The sequence below is a fragment of the Topomyia yanbarensis genome, chromosome 1 (assembly GCF_030247195.1).
Source record: "Topomyia yanbarensis strain Yona2022 chromosome 1, ASM3024719v1, whole genome shotgun sequence".
Lineage (NCBI taxonomy): Eukaryota > Metazoa > Arthropoda > Insecta > Diptera > Culicidae > Topomyia > Topomyia yanbarensis.
This window is the reverse complement of record NC_080670.1, coordinates 24,243,204-24,262,903: the sequence shown is the minus strand read 5'-3', so window position 1 is coordinate 24,262,903 and position 19,700 is coordinate 24,243,204. Positions and strand designations below refer to the sequence as shown.

At 39.6% G+C, this 19,700-nt stretch overlaps 1 protein-coding gene across 2 annotated transcripts in view; it reads left to right on the top strand.

Moving 5' to 3' along the window:
- LOC131677115 (uncharacterized) overlaps positions 1–19,700 on the top strand; it is a 58,299-nt gene that overhangs the window by 35,284 nt on the left and 3,315 nt on the right. The window contains exon 1 of one of the 2 annotated variants that reach the window (XM_058956720.1): positions 11,567–11,712. The exons of the other annotated variant lie outside the window; for it this stretch is intronic. The gene's annotated coding sequence lies outside the window, so the exon portion shown is untranslated. Of the gene's footprint in view, positions 1–11,566; positions 11,713–19,700 lie in introns of those variants that run through there. 2 annotated transcript variants of the gene reach the window in all.

Here is a 19,700-nt window from a genome sequence, read left to right as displayed (position 1 = left end):
GTGATGACTTTTTCCCGCAGGGAATGGTTCATGCAGTAAAATTTTCGCTCTTTCTCTCTCAGTGTCGTACTAGAAAAGAGTCAGAGTGGAAACGACTGGCTGACTCAAATTGATTTTCACCAGGGCAGTGTAGTATATTGTCGATTTGAGGAATGCCAGTAGTGATAAGCAAATATCACATTTTGAGAAGTTCAAATAATTTGCTGGCTCAAATCGCAGGTAAGTTTAGGTTAGAGGGAATATCGGATGTTTGAAACAATATTATTACAGAAAATCATCTCATCATATCAATGATTACCAGGAGCAGCTGTCTGTAATATGAGGAAAATGATGTCGAATGAAAGGCAAAATGAAAATTTTGTAGACATGTCTAAACATTTTTAAAGCGCGAGTCACTTATACACACGAATGTACCTGTATACGAGTGATTCTATTCTATACTTGTATATTAATGTACGGTCATTTTAAAACCAAAACCGTTGAATTCAAAATACTTTCCCAAATGTGGGATTGTGCGAGATTCAACAGCGTAATCGTTGTGGAATTTATTTTTGTCCTGGACCAATATCGCTTAATTCGCATTATACCAGTTATGATGCAAAATTCGCATTAGAATCATGCTTATTTGCGTGTAAATCATACGGTTCATGTTTTGGGTTTAGCTTATCTTAAACGCATTTAGAGTGTCATTTGAAAAGAGCTGATTTTTACAGCTTTTAAATATATTAATATACTTCAAAAATATCAAGACAACGTGTGACAACTTTAGTAAATTGTCTGAGCTTTCACATTAAAACATGAAAAAATGAATCATACACTGAGAAAAGAACATGAGAAAGTTGTAGAAAATAATAAAATCGTTTTTGAAAATTGAATTTCCTACATTGAGAAAAAAAATCTTTTTATTTTGAATTTTAACCCTTTCATGTCCATCTTTTCTTTAGCGTATGTAGGATTCCATAACTATTAGGATCAAGAAACACGAAAAAACATGTTCTGACCAAGAAAGATGCTTCCCTTGCAATGCTCAAAATCCACATTTCGCTGCTCAATGCAATTCTCGTAGAATATTTGCAATAGTCCAGATACAGGAAAAAGTAGCCAAAGAAAGTTCAAATTGATAGAAATTAACAGTTTCCAATAATATTTCAAGACAACTGATACATCAAAATTTCATTTTTACCGATAACTGCAACTGTCGCTGGTCACTCCAGCGGGATACTAATTGGAATAACGGTAAATCTACGGATAATTACTATAGCTGTTAGCCCTCACATGAAAACAAATAGTTTCATTTATTAGTTTTGCTTGTTTTTGAGAGTAAATTTCGACTAAACAAAGTTATAGTTGTTTAATAATAATCTTGTAGTTTGAAAACAACATGGACACGATGCAGTTAATTTTTTTGTCATCCATGAACGTAGAAAGCTGCGAAGTATCGAAATTAAAATTAAAAAATATGATTTTCATTCAAATTTATGACAGTAGCTAAAAATATATAAGTAATAGTTTTTGACCGACTTTAGAAATAGTTTCTAATATGCTTCAAAGTAAATGTTTAATCTAACAATTTGATAAACAAGTCGATCAATAATGCCCCCAAGTTTGAAAAACGTGAATAGAGAAAACACATTGGTTCCGCCCTGCAAGCCCTTGCTCTGATACCGCTCCGCGCTCTTGGTTTAAAACACAGTTCTATTTGATAGTCTGTGCACAATTTTGGCGATTAATTCGACTAAAACGATTCTATATGAGTAGCTCCCTTGAACTGCATAATTGCAGAATTTTTGATTTTTTACCCAATTTATTATTTATTAGAAAAACTATGATTACGCAGAATGTCGAGGAAATGTTATAAAAACCCGTAATCTTAAAAAGAGGGAAAAACACAAACTTATTAAAAACGGTTTAGTGAAGGTCAAATCATCAAAATTACAGGAATATTATTTCTCGCACAGCCTAATCTAGAATCCAACTAATTTTCCGCTCATATTTTCTGTTTTTACGTTGGATATCTCCTGAAGACTCACGAATAACATTGTTTACAGCAAAGATATTGTTCTAAATTTTTCAAATAAACAATTTAACCTGATTGAAAGGTAGCTCAGAATCATGTTTCTACATAGGAAATAATAATATCAAGATCTCTGAATTAATTTACTATAGAAACGAAACAAACTTTAAGTGCGACGTAATTATAACCGCAATCGATGTTAGGTTCGTCTCTACGATACCGCTAGGTTTACGCCAATCGTGCCTTTGTATGATGGTGTGGTGTGTACACGGAAAAAATAGTTCGCTGTCATATGCCGAATTGACCGTCATACTAACAGTAAAATAAAATCAAAATTTAACTTGCGGTCCGTATTGTACTAAACTGTTCTAATTTCGATTACTTCAAATATTAGACTATTTTGAGCATCGATATAAAAAGTTTATTAAAAATATTTAAATAACTTAGGTTTGAAAAGTTTGTGAAAACAATTAAAATCATGTTGAAAAAAAAAACAAAATCTATTTCACCCGTACGTCAGAATGCCAGAAATTGTGCTAAAATCCCCAGCAAACGTGATTGAAATAGTCGACCCGGATCCTACCATATTTCATTGGAAATATTTCAGTATACCTCTTCTACCCCGTTGTTGGGTTTCATTGAACCGGCCTCAAAAAAGCACATACCGAGAGGCAAAACGTAGGACTTATACCCGTGCAGCCGTGAGACATACATACACACTCAAACATTCTGTGTCATGGCTTTCCGAATGTTTCTCCGTTTCGTATACTGCTTCCTCCCTTATAGTTGGGACCAGCAAACAACCGAATGATATTTTGCTGGACGGGTGTTCCGAAGGCAAAGCCAGTAGAAATATGTCGGAATACAAAAACTAACACCCTATGGAAGAGAGAGAGAGAGAGAGAGAGAGAGAGAGAGAACGACTGATGGAGGGTCGCGCAGCACATGCGAACGACGCGGGGACCGGTGCGGTTGATACTGCAGATGGAACCGAACCGAACGAATGAGTCAGTATACCTTCCTTCGAAAATGTGCTTGCCTTATGCTTATGCTATAATGCTGCTGCTATGTATATATATACACACATTTTGCCGCTGTTCATCCCGGTCGGTACCCTACGAGTCTGATGACTGGTTGGTCTTGGTCTTTCCACCATACCCGGTTTCGTTCGTTGGCGTTGTTGTTGTTGTTGTTGTTGTTGTTGCTGCTGCTGGGTTCACATTTTACTGGTGCCTTCACTTCTCTAGCTAAAGCTGGAACTTAAATTGCTCCGAAGACCCCTCGGTGGCGGCGATGGTGCTGATGCCTTTGCTGCTGTTGTACTGTTCGGAGTTTGAGACTAACTTTTGCGAACTCGTTCGAGCGGCACAGTGGGAGTAATGTGTCCGAAAATTGGTCAAATTTTAATCTATATTTGAAAATTGCTCATTTTTTTACATTATAGGCAACTAAAACATCATTTCAATTACGCCATAAAGTAATAAGCTAGGTTGAAATCGCTAATGCTAATGAAATAGATTAAAGTGACATTTAAAGCATTGCAGTAGTGAAAAAACTTCGGCTTTCAAATAGTTTTCAGTTCATATTTTTAAACGGAGGTTTCCTCCTAGTTAATAAGTTCAATCAGTAATTGTACACTCGATAATCGACTAACATAACACAACAATATTGCGCACAGTTTCGTCAATCTTCTTTGACCATCCGCAGTTCCAGTGTGCCGGGCCCCACGATGGAGTTATCGTAGCGAAATCTTGTGAGCCATAGCACTGGCTGGCAAAGGCGAATTGCTGAAACCAGAGCGCACTGAATGGTGGTGGATGGTGGTGGTGGCAGTGGTACGTGGGGTGGGGGGTTTGATTATGATGATGATGATGGAAGGAAGAAGTAAGATGGAGCAGCAGCTCCGCCGCATTCCGTGTGAATGAGCAAGGGAGACGCAGCACACCATAGCTCCAGCTCAATCAGCAGCACACACAAAAAAAAGAAAAGAAAGTGTACAACACTGTGCTGTCGAGTCGGTGCGCTGTGCAGAGATGTGCCCGGTGCTCTGAGCTTCGCTGGAGCAGCACCAAAGCACACCAGAGCCACCACGGTATCACCGTGTGCTTGATGTGCTATGTAGCAGCAGCCCCAACCAACCAGCTCAACTGCGAACGAACAGAGTTTGGGTTGGAGTGGGCTGCAAAACGGGTGGCGCTGCGGTGTGGAGCTATTACGGCCAAAGCCAAAAGCTCGTTTACGTTGAAGAGTCGAGAAACTCGCTGTGCTATGGTAACGCCTCGCCACATCGGACTACAGTGACCGTCCAATGTCACCCATCTTAACCGGAACACTTGGTAGATGTTTTCGAGAAAAAGCAAACGTGTTGATTGCATGTAAAGGCCCTGTACTGCACAGTCTATACATTCGGGGCCAGCAGCGATACCGAATAGGTATGAACAGTGTGCACCAACGGTTGCGGCACTGGTTGTCTGTAAGGAGAGCGAGCCAAGGTTTTCATCGTCGTCAACAACCGCGCGGCTACGTCTTTGTGCTAAAGCGGGCGACGCCGTCATCGTCAGAGCGGTGCTGTGTTCGAGGGTTTCAGCATTATTATCATGGAAAATGCCAGCGCCTTCCGTTTTGCTCGGTCCCGGACGGTCCACTTCCACGCTGTCGTTTCAATCGTCCTACACAGATGGATAATGATGACGGTCGGTGGCATGGCATCGTGGAATCCCACCAGCAAGTGGGAGTCGAGCTTCGATGTTGTATTTAGAGCGCTGATGGGGATGACTATAGCGTCCGGAAACCTGTCGACCTGCCTGCCCACTTTCCTAGCGTGCTGCGGTACGGACGCAAGGAGATATGGCCAAGGAAAAGTTCAAATGGTGAAAAGATAGAAAAAAAACTAGCAAAAGTTTTTCCGTCCATACTAGCCTGGCGCTCCTGGATGAGTCAGAACGGGATCCGGCCCCAGCCAAATTCTCTGCCAAGCGACAGCATCGTAGCGCCCGACGGACTACTATCAGCGTTATCAGCGATGTCGCCGCGGAAAAAAATAATAAATTTGATGTAAGGCTACCTAGTAAAACTACGACTGATCGTTATCGATGTGCACACTTGAACCATGTATATCAGTGCGATAACAGAACGCAGAGAAACGCTCAATACTGACACTACGTTTTGATTTCCTCCTAATGTTGGGCTCATATTGCAAAAGGCGAGAAAATGATATGTAGATGAATGACTTTTTGGGTTGTAACGAGTACATTTATAGGATTCTAGGAACAATATTGACTCGCTACGGTATAAGGTTGATAATATAATTGAAATCGATTCTAAAATTCAAAAATATTTCGTTTCAAATATTTATGAAAATGAAATAAATGGTATTGGAATTTTGTTACATTGGAAGGGGATCAGATATTTAGAAACATAGCAGATCTAAGGAAATTTCTATTGAATAATGCTCGCTTCCTCTTTATAGCTTTAAACCATTTGTTGTAGACTTATTTAAAACGCACTAATCATCTAACAAGACACATTGAAGAATCTTGAATTTTAATTTTGCTTGAGTTTGTTTCATACTGAATTTCAGTAATATTTCGCAATGTTTCTTAAATCGCCTGAAGTGACTTAAAGCCTTCCGTCAATCGCGCTAGTGCACTGTGCGAAAGCGTCTTTAAGCACCAGCGACCGGTCGTTTATGGTGTCGTTAACGCAGATCCTTGAGGTTTAATAGTCACCAATGATCCAAATAAGGAATGCCAAGAATGTTGCTACTCCCGTCGATATAGGTTAATTCATTCTGCAATATTTTCAGAACTGTTGGTAGTTACCAACGTCATTAGACACCTTCAACTGTCACTTATCTTATCACTTATTATATTTTCTGAATTTTGAGCACATTCTTTGATTTTAGTAGATTTTTGTTAAATTTCTGGGGACATTTGAAGAATTTCTTGTTGAATTTTCCTGAGGTTTATAATCTTAAGGCTCGCAAAGGCACAAATCCCCGACTATGTACGGGGAACGTGCCATTTGAGCCAAAATATTCTGATTCCTTGTTTGTTTATTTATATTGAGACGAGGATTCACAAAATTCGACGCGTATTTTACTAATGTAACGAACAATCGAGCTGTCAAACCTGACAAATGGAAATGAAGCAGTGGAAAGTGGTGACAACTGTCGATCACTGTTTAGTAATTTAACGCTAAAAGCTTATTATTCTGTCTTGCGCCTTCGACCGAGGCTTTCAATGGCAGTAAGTCGACATAATTAAGACGTAATATTCGCTGGAAGATTAAAGGATCACGCTACGGTAAATTCATGAGAGCAAACCGAATGAAGCTAACCATTTGTGTGGGATTGCTTGAAGGTCATAGGGTTTCCATAAAATACAAAAGACTTCCCTAAAATCTACTGAAGAATCATTGATACCATTTTGCAAAAAAAAATGATTAAACGTCTAAGCCAGCCCAAGTCGGTGCTAGTTACTGATGAGATGTATTCGAAACACAAACATCCAACTTTATCTAAGTTAGATGTTGTGCTCTTACACACTGATCCGATTTTTTAGGTAAATGTTGTATAGTGCCAAGCGTGTGATTTTCAAACCAAAAGAAAGGAGTTCGCTTTCGCTGTCCTATTAGCAAATTGGCGCTTCTGTGCTTGCTTGACCAGACAGTTGCCGTGTGGCTATTTGGATTTGGCTAATTTGGAGTCATCGTCTAACTGATCCCGAGAAATTGTTTGAAGTTTACAAAATAAAACCAAAAACTTTATTCTATGTAATATAAAGAATACGTACTATATAATTCGATAGTTTCATTTACGACGCATCTTGGCCAATTCTTGTGCAGTTCTTTCGGTACCGTTTGCAGTGATCAATATATCCAGGAGCACTTTTAACCGCACTGATATAGATATGTATTTTCAAAAATGTTGAAAACCATTTTATACGTGATCACTAATCAAACCGCTTCTCTGCAACTGGGAATCATATCGCAATGAAATTCAGTAGAAGCTTAAAAGGAGATTTCACCTTTCATTCATTCTTCCATGAAATCGGTTCCGTCAATTCCAATGAAATGATGTGACCGTTTTTTCACAAAGATAATTTCCAATCTCGCCGATGGGGCTGGTAATCACTAGTAGATTCACAACACCATTATGTTGATTCGGCCATACCCAGCCTAGAATCCGCGTGTCTTCTAGGAGGTGAAAAAACAGGACCCTCTTTTTTATTTTCTGCATCTTAAAACATTTCTAATTTAATTAGTAAATTGATTTCTTATTATTATTCTTATCTATTCAAAATTAACAATTGCTTCTCTTTCTAATAGTAAGAATAACAATAAACGACGCGCGCGTAAAATATATCGCATGTCCGTCGCACAAAGTATGGTTTTCGGTGCAGTTATTGTAGGCCACTCAAAACTATTTTGTATTCTCAATTATTTACTATTTACTATTATAATTTTTCGAGATTCTTTGATACCATACCTTACACTAGTTTGTCTTTGGGAAAAATAATACTGCCTCTAGACATTTTCTCGCCATTTGCCGCAACAATATTCCTAAAAAATATTTTAGGCACTTCATGAGTCTCCTGTTGGTCAGGCATATAATGAGACCTAAAATATTGGATAGCGCGCGAATTTCAGTTGTGCTGAACAACAATTTTCATACTAGAGTATCCATCCCGTGATCGAATTTCATGGGAATCCTGGGATTTTCGCAATTCTCGGAATTCTCGATTTTTTTGTGCATAGTCGTGTTTTAGCACTACACAGCTTTGCACCTGCACCGGTGTACTTCGCTCTTTGTGCACATTTGTGTGAGCATATAACAAACCTTTTTATAAGTTCGTGAATACTTCAAGTTGTCGGATTTTATATTTTAAATCGGCGTTCTTCACATCAAAGCTAATCTATGTCAGTGATGCCAAAATTCAGACAGATATGCAAACAATGCTACACTCGAAGTCTAGCAGAGAGGTATCGGTATTTTAGAAACATTAAAATTACTCGAAACTATAAATATAAACCGTACAACTCACTCCACCGCCAGTCGTGATGAAATAGAAAGCACGTCGAATTAGTAAATGTTTTCAACTGCTTTAATACATTTTTAAGAACTGATTGACAAGTTATGAACGCGTCACATTCTTATTTGCAGAGTACAGAACAGTCATTTGCTGATAAGTGTATGATTCATTTTGTTTACAAAAAATGTCCATGTTATTTCTTTTGAATTTTACTGTATATTTTGAATCATTCTTCGATTCCCGGGTAATGAAAACTCTATTCCACACCCATTGTCATATTAACTGACATAACTTTCGACTATCGAGCTAATATCCAACGTCAGAAAAAAAAAACGAGAAAAGATATTGGAATGCTCTTGATCGTAATTCATCTTTCATAAAAATCTTGTTCTTGCATTGGCACTAATAAAGCTGATATGATCTTTAGTCCTATGGGTTACTATGATTCGGGTTTTGGTTGTGAGTTAATATCCCAGTCCTTGTTACTACAAGTATTGTTCTGAGTGTTGGTTGTGATTGTAAAAACATAACGAATAAATGAATACGAATTAAACAATTGGGGTCGTTTCAGCAGAGTCCTGTTAGTTATTTTTGCAATGTTGAAATTTTGTCCATCGCCGGTTAAAAATGATTCAAGGTATAAAAAAAAATTGAAAAAGATTGAGCGAAATTGGACCATGATACGTGCCTCAAAGCGATTGAAGTTTTATTTGGGAAATACATGTATTTTTTTATAAGTTTTTTATGAAAATTTATAACTTTTTTCAAAGTGATCGATAAATTTTTGAACTTAGTAGAGTTCGAGCACACTGTGAAAGATTTCAAAAAATATTTGATGTGAATGAAAGTAAATAAGTAATTTTTTCAAAGAAAAGCCCGAAATCTGAGCATTTTATTTACTTATTTTTTTAGTTTAAAAACAAACCAAATTAGTTCAGGTGTAAAAGCAATGTGGCTTTACTCGAGAGGACACACACTCTTATGTCCTGTATACGTAACATCAACTGCATGTGATTCTGTCAAATTAAAATGTCAACTCCCTACGGCCGTTGCTCCTTGATATATTTGTCTTAGCTGAATAATTGCTGGACTGTGACAAAAGCTTGAAACTACAAACAAGTAATAAACTTTTACAAATTGAGTTATATTTGACCAAATCGTACGACAAGTGCTCGTCTAATTGATTTTTATGTATGTTCGAATAATCAGTATTTTCGTACAAAAACTATATTGTATTTTTCTACCTGGAATCTTAGCTCTTAATTGTAAAAAGTTAAAAATCGCTTCCAAAAATCAAACAAATTATTCATCTAATCACAATTGGCTGCAAGTGTCTCCACCGCTCTAGTGTAGATTCGAACCTTAATTCAGTGGCAATGCCTTTCACAATCATAAATCGGAGAAACGCATCAAACCCATTTCCAGGGAAGATTTCCGTCCCTCTAACGGCTATGGAAACAACAGAAAATACACAGAAATAAAATAGAGTGAGACCCTCAGAGACAGTGAGTCGGGCTCGCGCTCGGCAGGGAAAAAAGCTAGATAGGAACGTCACCCGAATTTCGAATTCTACGTAGCCCAAGCACGTTGCTTGACTGGTGTACCGTATTTTTATCCACCGTCCTAGCACGGGATGGAGAAAGAGATAGAGCGAGAGTGCGGGAGCCGAGCACCGAAGAGACGAAAGAATGATGAGGGTTAGGATTTTCCGCTTTTCCCTACTGGTCCGCCCTGCCCGCTGCTGCTGGCTGTTCTTTCTGTTGTCGGGTATATTAGAGTCAGGGAGCATTTCGATTTTTTTTTCTTCAGTCAGCCTTTCTCGTTACTCGCCCAAATGCTTCCTCCTCGGCGCACACACAGAGCGCTCGGTGTAGTGTGGCAGCGTGTATTTCCCTTCCTTTTACACCCGGCAATCTCGACGGCAGCAGTGGATGGCCTGATGGCTGGCAACCCAAATGCCGTTCGTCCCCTTTATTATATTTCCCTTGCCTTCTTCACATCATCATATCGGTGCGAAGCACACGGTCTTTGGTCGTCGACGTCGTCATCGGTGTCTTTTTTTTTTTCAAATGTGCGGTGTGCAGTGCCGAGCCATGGCGTGGCCCAGACTCGTTCGCTTCGGTGAACGGTGCTAGCTCCGATAGGGTTACCAGCGCACGAGGTCCTTTCCTAGGACCCCGGAAAGCATTATCCTACCGTTTAGAGGTCATGTGGAGTCAGTAGGAAAATTTTCGACTTTTAATCATCGCTGCCAACCCTATATCGGTGCCTGCCATATCTCAGACGTTTGAAACACTAGAGTGCTATAGAGCGCACAGCAGAGGAGGAAAAACATTATATGCTTTATTTTATTTGGGTTGCTTCATACGTATTTGTTCGTTTGAGAAGCAGTGTGGAATTTTTTTTCCTTTGCACTGCTACTTCTACGACGTAAGCAGCGCCCTCTTTCACAGTGAAAACCTTGCTTGCTTGGTCGGATGATGTTGGGAATGAACGAGAAAACGAACATTTTCAAGCACCCCGACCCATCCAAGCAAGCCGCACCGACAGCGGCACAAACACGGGGTTGCTTTAGTCAGCATAGAGGAGAAAGAGTATTATATTCTGCTAAATAGCGCATAAAAATTGTACGGGCAAAGAAGTTCGAAATATAAAATACTGTGCCGAGTCTCGGGCCTCCGGTGAACCGCACCGAAACTCACTCGCAGGAAGGCACACAGCACTGCTATGGACGAGCTAGGCAGGCTTCGAGATCGAGCGCTATAGGGCTTAGGGTTTCAAGTCTCGCAGGAACAGTATAGCATAAAGGACTGTGCTATATCTTGTCGGTAGTGGATGGGTGGGTGGTAGGTGGTGGCGGCGGCGGTACGGTCTGGAGGAGGAAGTGGTGGAATTGGGAAATATCTCGCCTTGGTTTTAGCACCATCAAGGATGTAGGGAAATACGATTTTGCAGCTTTTTTTTTTTTGGTTGGGGTTAGAATGCTAAGTCCTTGTCCTCGTTTACGAGTGTGGGAGGTGTAGCGGAACAGAAGAACTTTACGATATATTCCAACGCTGTTGATGGAGCCAGCAAAACTTAAGAGTACCTGACGTCATCTTTGTTGGTCGTTTTGACTCATACAATTTGCGACAAGGAGCGATCTTGAACTTAAGCTTCAGATTGACGACGACCACATTACATGCGGATGGCAGTCTTGATTTCAGTTGCTAAAACCGCAACTCCTTGAATTGATAAGCGTTTTTGCAATCGTTTTTTTTTACGCGGCAGCAGCGCTGATAAAACACTGGACCGTCGTAAGACATGATAGCGACACATTGCGTGGAACGTGATAGGCCATGTCCAATCAAGCTGTGCGCGTTTACGGTATTCCGGATCAATCTCAAAGTGGTGTATTATCCCAGTAGCAATTCCGGCTCACTCACAAGGCTTTACCTGGTGAGGTTCCGAGATACCCGAATTTTAGATACAGGTAGATAGTTTTAATCCCTAAAATATTTCTCCATGGTTTCTCATTTTCATCTTTCTCGGTATATCCTTAATTGTTGCTCACGAGGGAATTATCTGCACATTTGTTATGCCTAGTCCTTCTGCGCATCGAGTCAGTTTTCCGAGAAGCGATGGCCCGCTTAACTTTCCAAGAGATTCCAGCATGTAGCTATTTTGGTAAGTCAGTAAGTTCCGCAGTGTCGGAGAAAACTATGCTCACAAACGCGTCATATAACCGCTCTTTTCAATCTCATCATCATCATCATCAACAACGCTCGTTACTTTCCTCGAGCCTCTTTCTGCGACGGCCTTTCTCGCGGCAAAAGTTAATTTCAAAAAATGTAAACCGTTAACTATTTTTCCCGCTCAATGGTAATAATATGTCCGCCGTGCCATTTCGCTCGTATAACCGCGTGAATGGTGACCGGCACTTCGCTGCTTGCCGCATCATAGAGGAGACATCCATGTGCCTCTCCTCGAGATAGCGCAGTAATGCTTTGCCGCCACCATCTCACCTTTCGTGCTAGAAGTAGAGTCCAATAACAACTATTCCCAGCACAACGAACGGCAGTGGCGCTGATGGAGAAGATGAAAGCTATAAGATTATTACCGGACCGTGTCCCTGAACCGCACACGAGTTCCGGGCGAAGCACGTCTTCCTGCGACCTGTCGAAACCTGTAGGGTGCCGCCGCAGCAAACAGGGCTGGAATAAACAGCACTTGACGCATTCTTCTTTCGCTGGCAACAGGCATAAAATGCAGCTTGCAAAGTTGTATACCTTTCCCCTTTTACCCCACATCTTCCATTTCAAAAAAAAATTGCGTACAAAGCCGAAGAAAGGAATGTTCTTCAATTTCCTTACTCTTGGCACTTCCAGTCCAGGGCAGATCGCGCTTGTGCACTGTGAGCTAAACTACCAACGCACGATCCGGCCGAATGCTGCTATAATATGCAACCAGAAGAACCTGGCCTTCACAGTGACAAAACCGGTATCTACGCAGACTGGCAGCCGTTTAGCGATCATACCTGACTACCGAACAGAACCCAAGAGCGAGGAAAAAAAAGTTCATTAAAAATTCAAGTTTTGCTGCCGGCTCCATCGCCCGTTGCGCACTACCGCCTCTGCGGAAACCAGCCCCCCTCCCCCCACCAAGCTCCAGCTTGGAAGATCGACTGAAGGAATATATCCCTGCTCGTGCTTCTGACAGGTAGCCATTCCTCTTCTGACAGGTTTTCTTACGTGACGGAGCGAGCGGTTGCGTTGCGCTTCAAGTTTCCAACAAGTCAAATCGCAATACTTTTGTTACAGTGCGACGCAGCCAGGCACTACCATCCAAGGTGAACCATATATTTTGTTCGGCAACCCAACCAAACATTGCACGATCGATTCCCCCGCAGCTCACACATCGCACGGTAGGCGATTTTGGTTTGAACAGGAAATGCGAAGGACACCCCCAGAGCGATAGTCTAGTTTTGGGGATATTTCGCTGCGGCGGCGCTAGTGTAGCTACATAGGTCTGTGTACGGCAGTCGCACCACCTCCTCTGTCCGTCTCTTCTCGGACGTTGCGAATGATTTTGGTTGGTTCGCACAGTGGAAGCCACACGAAATGTATATTTGAAAAAAAAAAAAGAGTCTTCAACATTTAGGTTACGAAACGGTTCTCTCCCCATCATCGGCGCTGGCTTTTGTGCTGTCTTTCTAGGCGGTTGTTGCGGTTGTGATTCGTAGCTCAAGTGAACAGTGTTGCCATTTTATTGTTGATACTAGTCAAAAACACTTTAAGCTAGAATCAAAAATCAATTTTAAAAGATTGTGAGAGTAAGAGCAAAATCTTTCAAAATTTTCAGAAATAAAATTCTAGCATCCCAGTCAAATGTTTAAACTCTAACTTGATACTTTCATTGTCATTGTCGTGAGCTAATTTTTACATATACGATTTGCGAAACGAATTCGAAGATATGGAATATCAAATGAAAAATGTACATTTTCGAGTCTGTTTTTTGTCCTGAAACATGGCTATAAAGATCGGTAAATACCTAGATTTTATATTGAACTAGCTAATACCCATCGCGCGTTGCTGCGACACTCTGCGAAATAGGAGGAAAACACAATTTGTTCCAAAGCGCCATCTGGCGGACAGATAATCTTCAACTAATAGCACACAAACACGCCCCATACCAAATACCTACTGTGTGCAAATTTTTACGGAAATCGGTTAAGCCGTTTGGGAGTCTATAAATCATATACATACAAACTTTAACTTTTATATATATATATATATATATATATATATATATATATATATATATATATATATATATATATATATATATATATATATATATATATATATATATATATATATATATATATATATATATATATATATATATATATATATATATATATATATATATATATATATATATATATATATATATATATATATATATATATATATATATATATATATATATATATATATATATATATATATATATATATATATATATATATATATATATATATATATATATATATATATATATATATATATATATATATATATATATAGATAGATAGATATATAATTGGGCAACATAGTTTTTGCGTGTAACAATACCGAATACGGATTAATAGATGTTCAGATTATAAATACTTTAATAACGTATCCAATCGTTAACGTTAATCTAGATAGGTATTTCAGTTTTAAAACTGGCTAAAATATCTATTTTTAAACTCTGGGGTAGTAGTTTTCTGTTCTAAATCAAAGAGAATCGATTTTAATATCTCAACTTCACGTGCCAAATTAATTAGAGATTCACTGAACATACTGCCAAATACCCTAACTTTACAACCAAAGATCAACAGTTCCACTGCCCAAAGATGAAAAGCTATTGACTTAAAAATGTCGATACAAATCAGTAATTTTTTAAAATTTCGATTATAGAGGTTTTAACTTTAAGGTCATTCACTTCTTCGGGTTAGAAAAATCTCCAACCCTATGTGCGGGGTTGAGATTCGAACCCAGGTTAGCTGCGTACAAGGCAATCGATTTACCAACTACGCTATGCCCGTCCCCATTAGTAATTTTAAATTTTTGTGATTATTGTGTTCATTACTGAATGTTATTACCAGTGGCGGCTTACCCACCCCAGGACCTATTCAACCGGAAAGTAATCCAGTAGAACTTGTTATTGTAAATGTTTATGAAACGTTAAGGTGTTTATTTAGTACACTACTGCCTATTGAATCAATATCATTGACGAATAAAACAGATAGGGTGATGAGCCTATTTGCGCCATGTTTCTATTATCACCCTACCCATTTGAAACCGTTGGTTAGAGCAGTGTCTGTCATCTTTGTTCAACGCATTGAGTCAAATGGTAGCGCAACAATAGGGGCACTCGATTCGAGTTTTCATTGTGCTCAAACACGAGAATTTTACTGTTTTCAACGCATTTGTGTTATTATATTGGTTTTTAACAACGAAGCAAAGCGGCTGATGTCAATTTTTACGCATTCCATTGATTGTAAGGCAAGAAATTACCGAATTGGTGAGACACCTTGCTTAGTATGGTGAAAATAGGCTCATCACCCTACCAGTAGTCTTTAGTGACTTCCTTGAGGAACATCTTAAATAATTTCTGTGCATGATTTGCCAAATTCTTCGCCACTCTGACAGGAAACGCGCTTCCAAAGCTCAAAATTCTATACATTTTGCCAACAAGGTGTGTCCCCCTACCTCCCTTCTTCTTTATCATCTGGCAGGAGCTCCCTATGGTCATTACATAACACGAGTGACAAGCAAATCTGCATGAAAATTATTTTAAAATAAAAAAGAGAATACATTGTTTGTGTGACATCGTATTGTTTCTTTGTGAGTGGGAAAGTCATGTTGGTTCGAGATTTGTCTATTCTATAGCATTCGTGTTCATTTTACGTGGAGTATAGCATTCTACTTTGCTATTCCGAAAATCATTTAAATTCGATTTGACTCGAAAATTCCGCTCAAATTTATTATTTTCTATTGGTACTGAATGGATAGTACTGAAAAAATACAAGTTTCTCAAAGGCTTTAAATCGGTTCTCTGCTATACTTGACGATGAAACTTTCCTTTATTATTTTTACAAAAATGTGAAGTTGCGGATTTACAGTAAAGAAATATTCAGTCTCTGGTAGATGCAGTACAGTTCTCTAAAATGTTCAACAAGAGACTAGACCCAAAACAACTGCTGCAAATACGAAGAAATATCAATGAACTGTCCAGCTAGCGGCCCAGTCAACTGTTAGAATCCGAGACACGAAAAATTTGACAACTTCAAGTTGGCATGTGCACCATTTGCATCAATTCGGGGGTTAACCCCAATCTATCTTCCTAGGGCGACAAAGCAATAAACAGTTGCTTTGATAAAATTACCGCCAGGCTAGTCAATTTACTAAGAATTTGAGACGTTTAGAAGGTTCAGTACTGTTAAATGGCTAAAATTCATTAGTTTGCTTGGTTGAATTGAATTCTGAACCGCTGCATCTGTTTTATTGTTAATAACTGTAATTAAAGGTATTTTAATGTAGTTTCCCAAAAAAACGAGAAACTTAAAAAATGGATCTAGCATGAAAAAATTACGTATTTATTGTTTTTTTTTCTTGATAGTCGCCCTGAAAAGGGAGGTTTTTTCGTTGTTTCGACCGAAAAGGTTGCGATTTGGGTTGCGGAGGTTCTTTTCAGACCTGGATGTGCCCTCGGTAATGGTCACAGCGGAGAGCAATTTATTCAGCTCTTCGTCATTTCGAATGGCCAGCTGTAGATTACGGGGGATGATTTTTGGTATCACGGGCAAGGATGTACTGCCAGCTCCAATGTTTCGACGGCAAGATATTCCATCATTGCTGCCGGGTAGATGGGTACTCCGGCAATGACACGCTCGGGGTAGTGACCCTTTCTCAGCAAACGATGGATTCGAACGACAGGACGTGCTGGTATAACCAGCACGAGTGTAGCACACGAATGATGCTGCTCTCGTATACGTTCCCCGGTTTTGTACTTGGTTCAGTTTACGTTCGCAGCCAAAGGGGCCGGCCATTGAACAAAAACAGTATACTTTCATTGTCAAAGAGGTGCTCCTTCGAACGAAAACTAGTCTGGCTCATTTGTAACTGAATTATACGGACCAATCATGGCGCAGATATCACAGCTTTCACAAACTCCATTATTTCCGTTATTTTCAGTAATTGTACACTATACAGAAATAGTTACAAAATTGTTGTACATATTTCCAAACAGATAGCGCAAAATCTAATGTTTTCACCCAGTATAACAGTATATATTCACGTTCAAAAAATCGGGTTGAAATTCCGGCTGAAAATTTTGAAACGGGGCCCCTATATTAAAACGTTAGAAGCATTCTACTTCAAAAAATCATTACCCCAAAATCCATGAATTACTTACAAGCTGGGTGCAATATTCGTTTCAGCCTGGGGACTATATTTATCGTGCATTTGGGCTGCGAATTTGTGAATACATTAGAAGAAGTTTATTCAGCATCAGAAGGTTAAGATTGAGCAGCGGCAATAAAAGCAGATATTTTGATCAAGATAGATTTTTTGTGTTTCTTGAAAGAAGCGAATTTTTAGATCTTTATATGTCCTAGAAAAAAAGGCATGAAAGAATTAATATTGGCACGATTATTTTAAAAAATGTAACGAATAACGCAAGAGCTTCATAAATACTTTGTTCCAAATAGTATCCATCTGCAGGGACAAGTCAAAAGCATTTTTCCCAACGAACTCAATTGTCAAGAGAGCTGAGTTGGTAGAAAGCCAAATTGTCTTTTTTCAGTTTGACTTTTGATTACACACATTACATTTTCACTCGCCTTATCGCCACCGTTCGCTCGGTTCCGATTAAGGGTTTTGCGGCGTGGTTGATGGAAGTACGCTCTACAGCTTTGCAGAAAGTAGCCAACAGTGACATCGCATAATCCAAAAAGCTTTTTGTTTTGTGACCGTGTCACACTCGTAAGTGTGTTTGACGGTACATCGAGCAGCAGACCATGAAGATCTGAATTTCTAGATCTTGTTGCGGTGTACACTTCACATACTCCCTCGATTTCGCCTTCGAGGAAGAAGTTTTGGAAAGAAAACACGTTGACACGTGTTAAAAACTTTTTCGCACTTAAATAATACAAATTATTATTAACTAGTTAACCGACAATTTGAGTTGGAATTTTCTGTTGACAAGGTTCCCACCAGTTGAATTGAAAAAATCAGCACAGATATTGATGGCAGTGCTGTTTTCCGAAACGCTCGGAGGAAAATTATAGCAGCAAAATGGGTACAATAATAAAAACGAGCAGAAGATAAATCTTTTATTACTGCGACGACGGTATCTTCATCGTGTAGCCGCTCTTTGCGACCTCTCCAGAACGGCAGCTAGACTCCAAGTACGGAAGGAGGAACAAAGAATCGGACTTCTTTCGTCTTGACATATCTAAGAGCCACCGTATCTCCTCGTTCTTGAGCGCTACTGGTGGTGCAACGACATCGGAACCGGAGGAAGAAAAAAGCAGTAAAGTCTTCACTGTTTTACATCTTTTTGGCCGCAATTTTTCTGCGCCCAACGCAACGAAAACACATTCAGTGTGATGGGTCTTTTTAGTGGATTCATTAATCCAAGTACATATCCAAGGTATACTAGAAATGCGGAGTATACATTTTATCAGAAACGCACACAAATTCGACTGGTTTAAATTTAAAATATAATTTAGGACCCTGGAAAGCTCATCCGGATGTAATCAGTCTATCGATTTAATGTTCGATACATTCTATATACCAACCGTTTCGAGCATAATATATGTGCATTCTCTCTTTGTTGTCTTGTTACATAACAGTTCATATAAATACATGGTGCTACGAACCGCCAAAACCAGGAGCCACAGGCACACGGCCTGACTGTTGGTGGTAGCAAGCACGAGCGGGGACTCAACCGCAGAAGGCCTATACAGATAACCTCTCACGCAATGCGTTTCAGGATCACAATGTGCAAAAAAAAGCTACCAGCAACTACCGCGGGGAGATTTTCCACCTATTCGGTTCATCCTATGAAAAAGCCCTCCCCCCACTCACTCTTATGTATACAGATTCTAAGACGCCCGTCTTGTTCTGACTTCTGTACATATACTGTATAGGTATAGCAAGTCGAGCAAGGCTGGTCGGGAAGGAGCTCGAAACGATTGATCAAACAAAGCTCCTCCGTTTAAAACTCGTTGCAGGAATCGGCGAATCACGCGAAAAACTTGCACCAGGAATAAAAATCCAAACAAATGTAACCGATGGTGATGATGAGCATTGAGCACCCGTCGGAATGTGAGTTACTTTCCTTATCCGATGACTTCTCACATAATGAAATGAAACTTATTTCTCAATTCAATCCACTTGCTTTCTCTGGAAACCCCTGGAGAGTGTTTACTGATCCTGAAGTTCGCAAATACCCAAATTAAAAGGAACGATAAGCCAAAACCAAACGGCGGCTCTCCGTCGGTGCGCAATGCGTTCAGAAAAATCACGTGTTCCGGCGTTGAACGGTACGCTAGTTTTCTGCAAACTATTATGAATGAAAGTTTTTTTTTGTTATGTTGCTCGCAAAACATCTTTTTCCAGCGTAGCCCTCTTCACCCCCACTTTGTTTTGGCAAAGACGAGAAGAATTTTTCATCGTTGGATGCAGGCACCCATGCAATTTGAAGACATGTTCATAGCTTGTGGTGCTAGTCATTTTTTAGACCGCATTGCCCCTCCCCTTGCGGAAAGGCTAATGAAAGCAACAGCAACACAAAAAGGTCAATCACTTGACTGGTTAGTACCGTAATTCGATTTTTCATGAATGAAATACTCGTCCGTCTCAAACCCTACCCGCCGGCTGTGCGGTGCCAAAGCGGAGGGAACAGGCGACTGGGAAGGGAGAAGGAAAGGACTTAGTTGTAAACACAAACCATATGATTTTTATGGTCGTTTATCGCTGCCTTTTAATTTATGTATTATTGTTCGTCATTCATTGAATTCGCTTCAGAGTCTCGAGTGGCTGCTACTGTCGTGGTATGGCCGTACTATTCTCTGTGACATTGTTCGCGTGGTTTGACTTTCCGCCTTCTAGATTATTTTC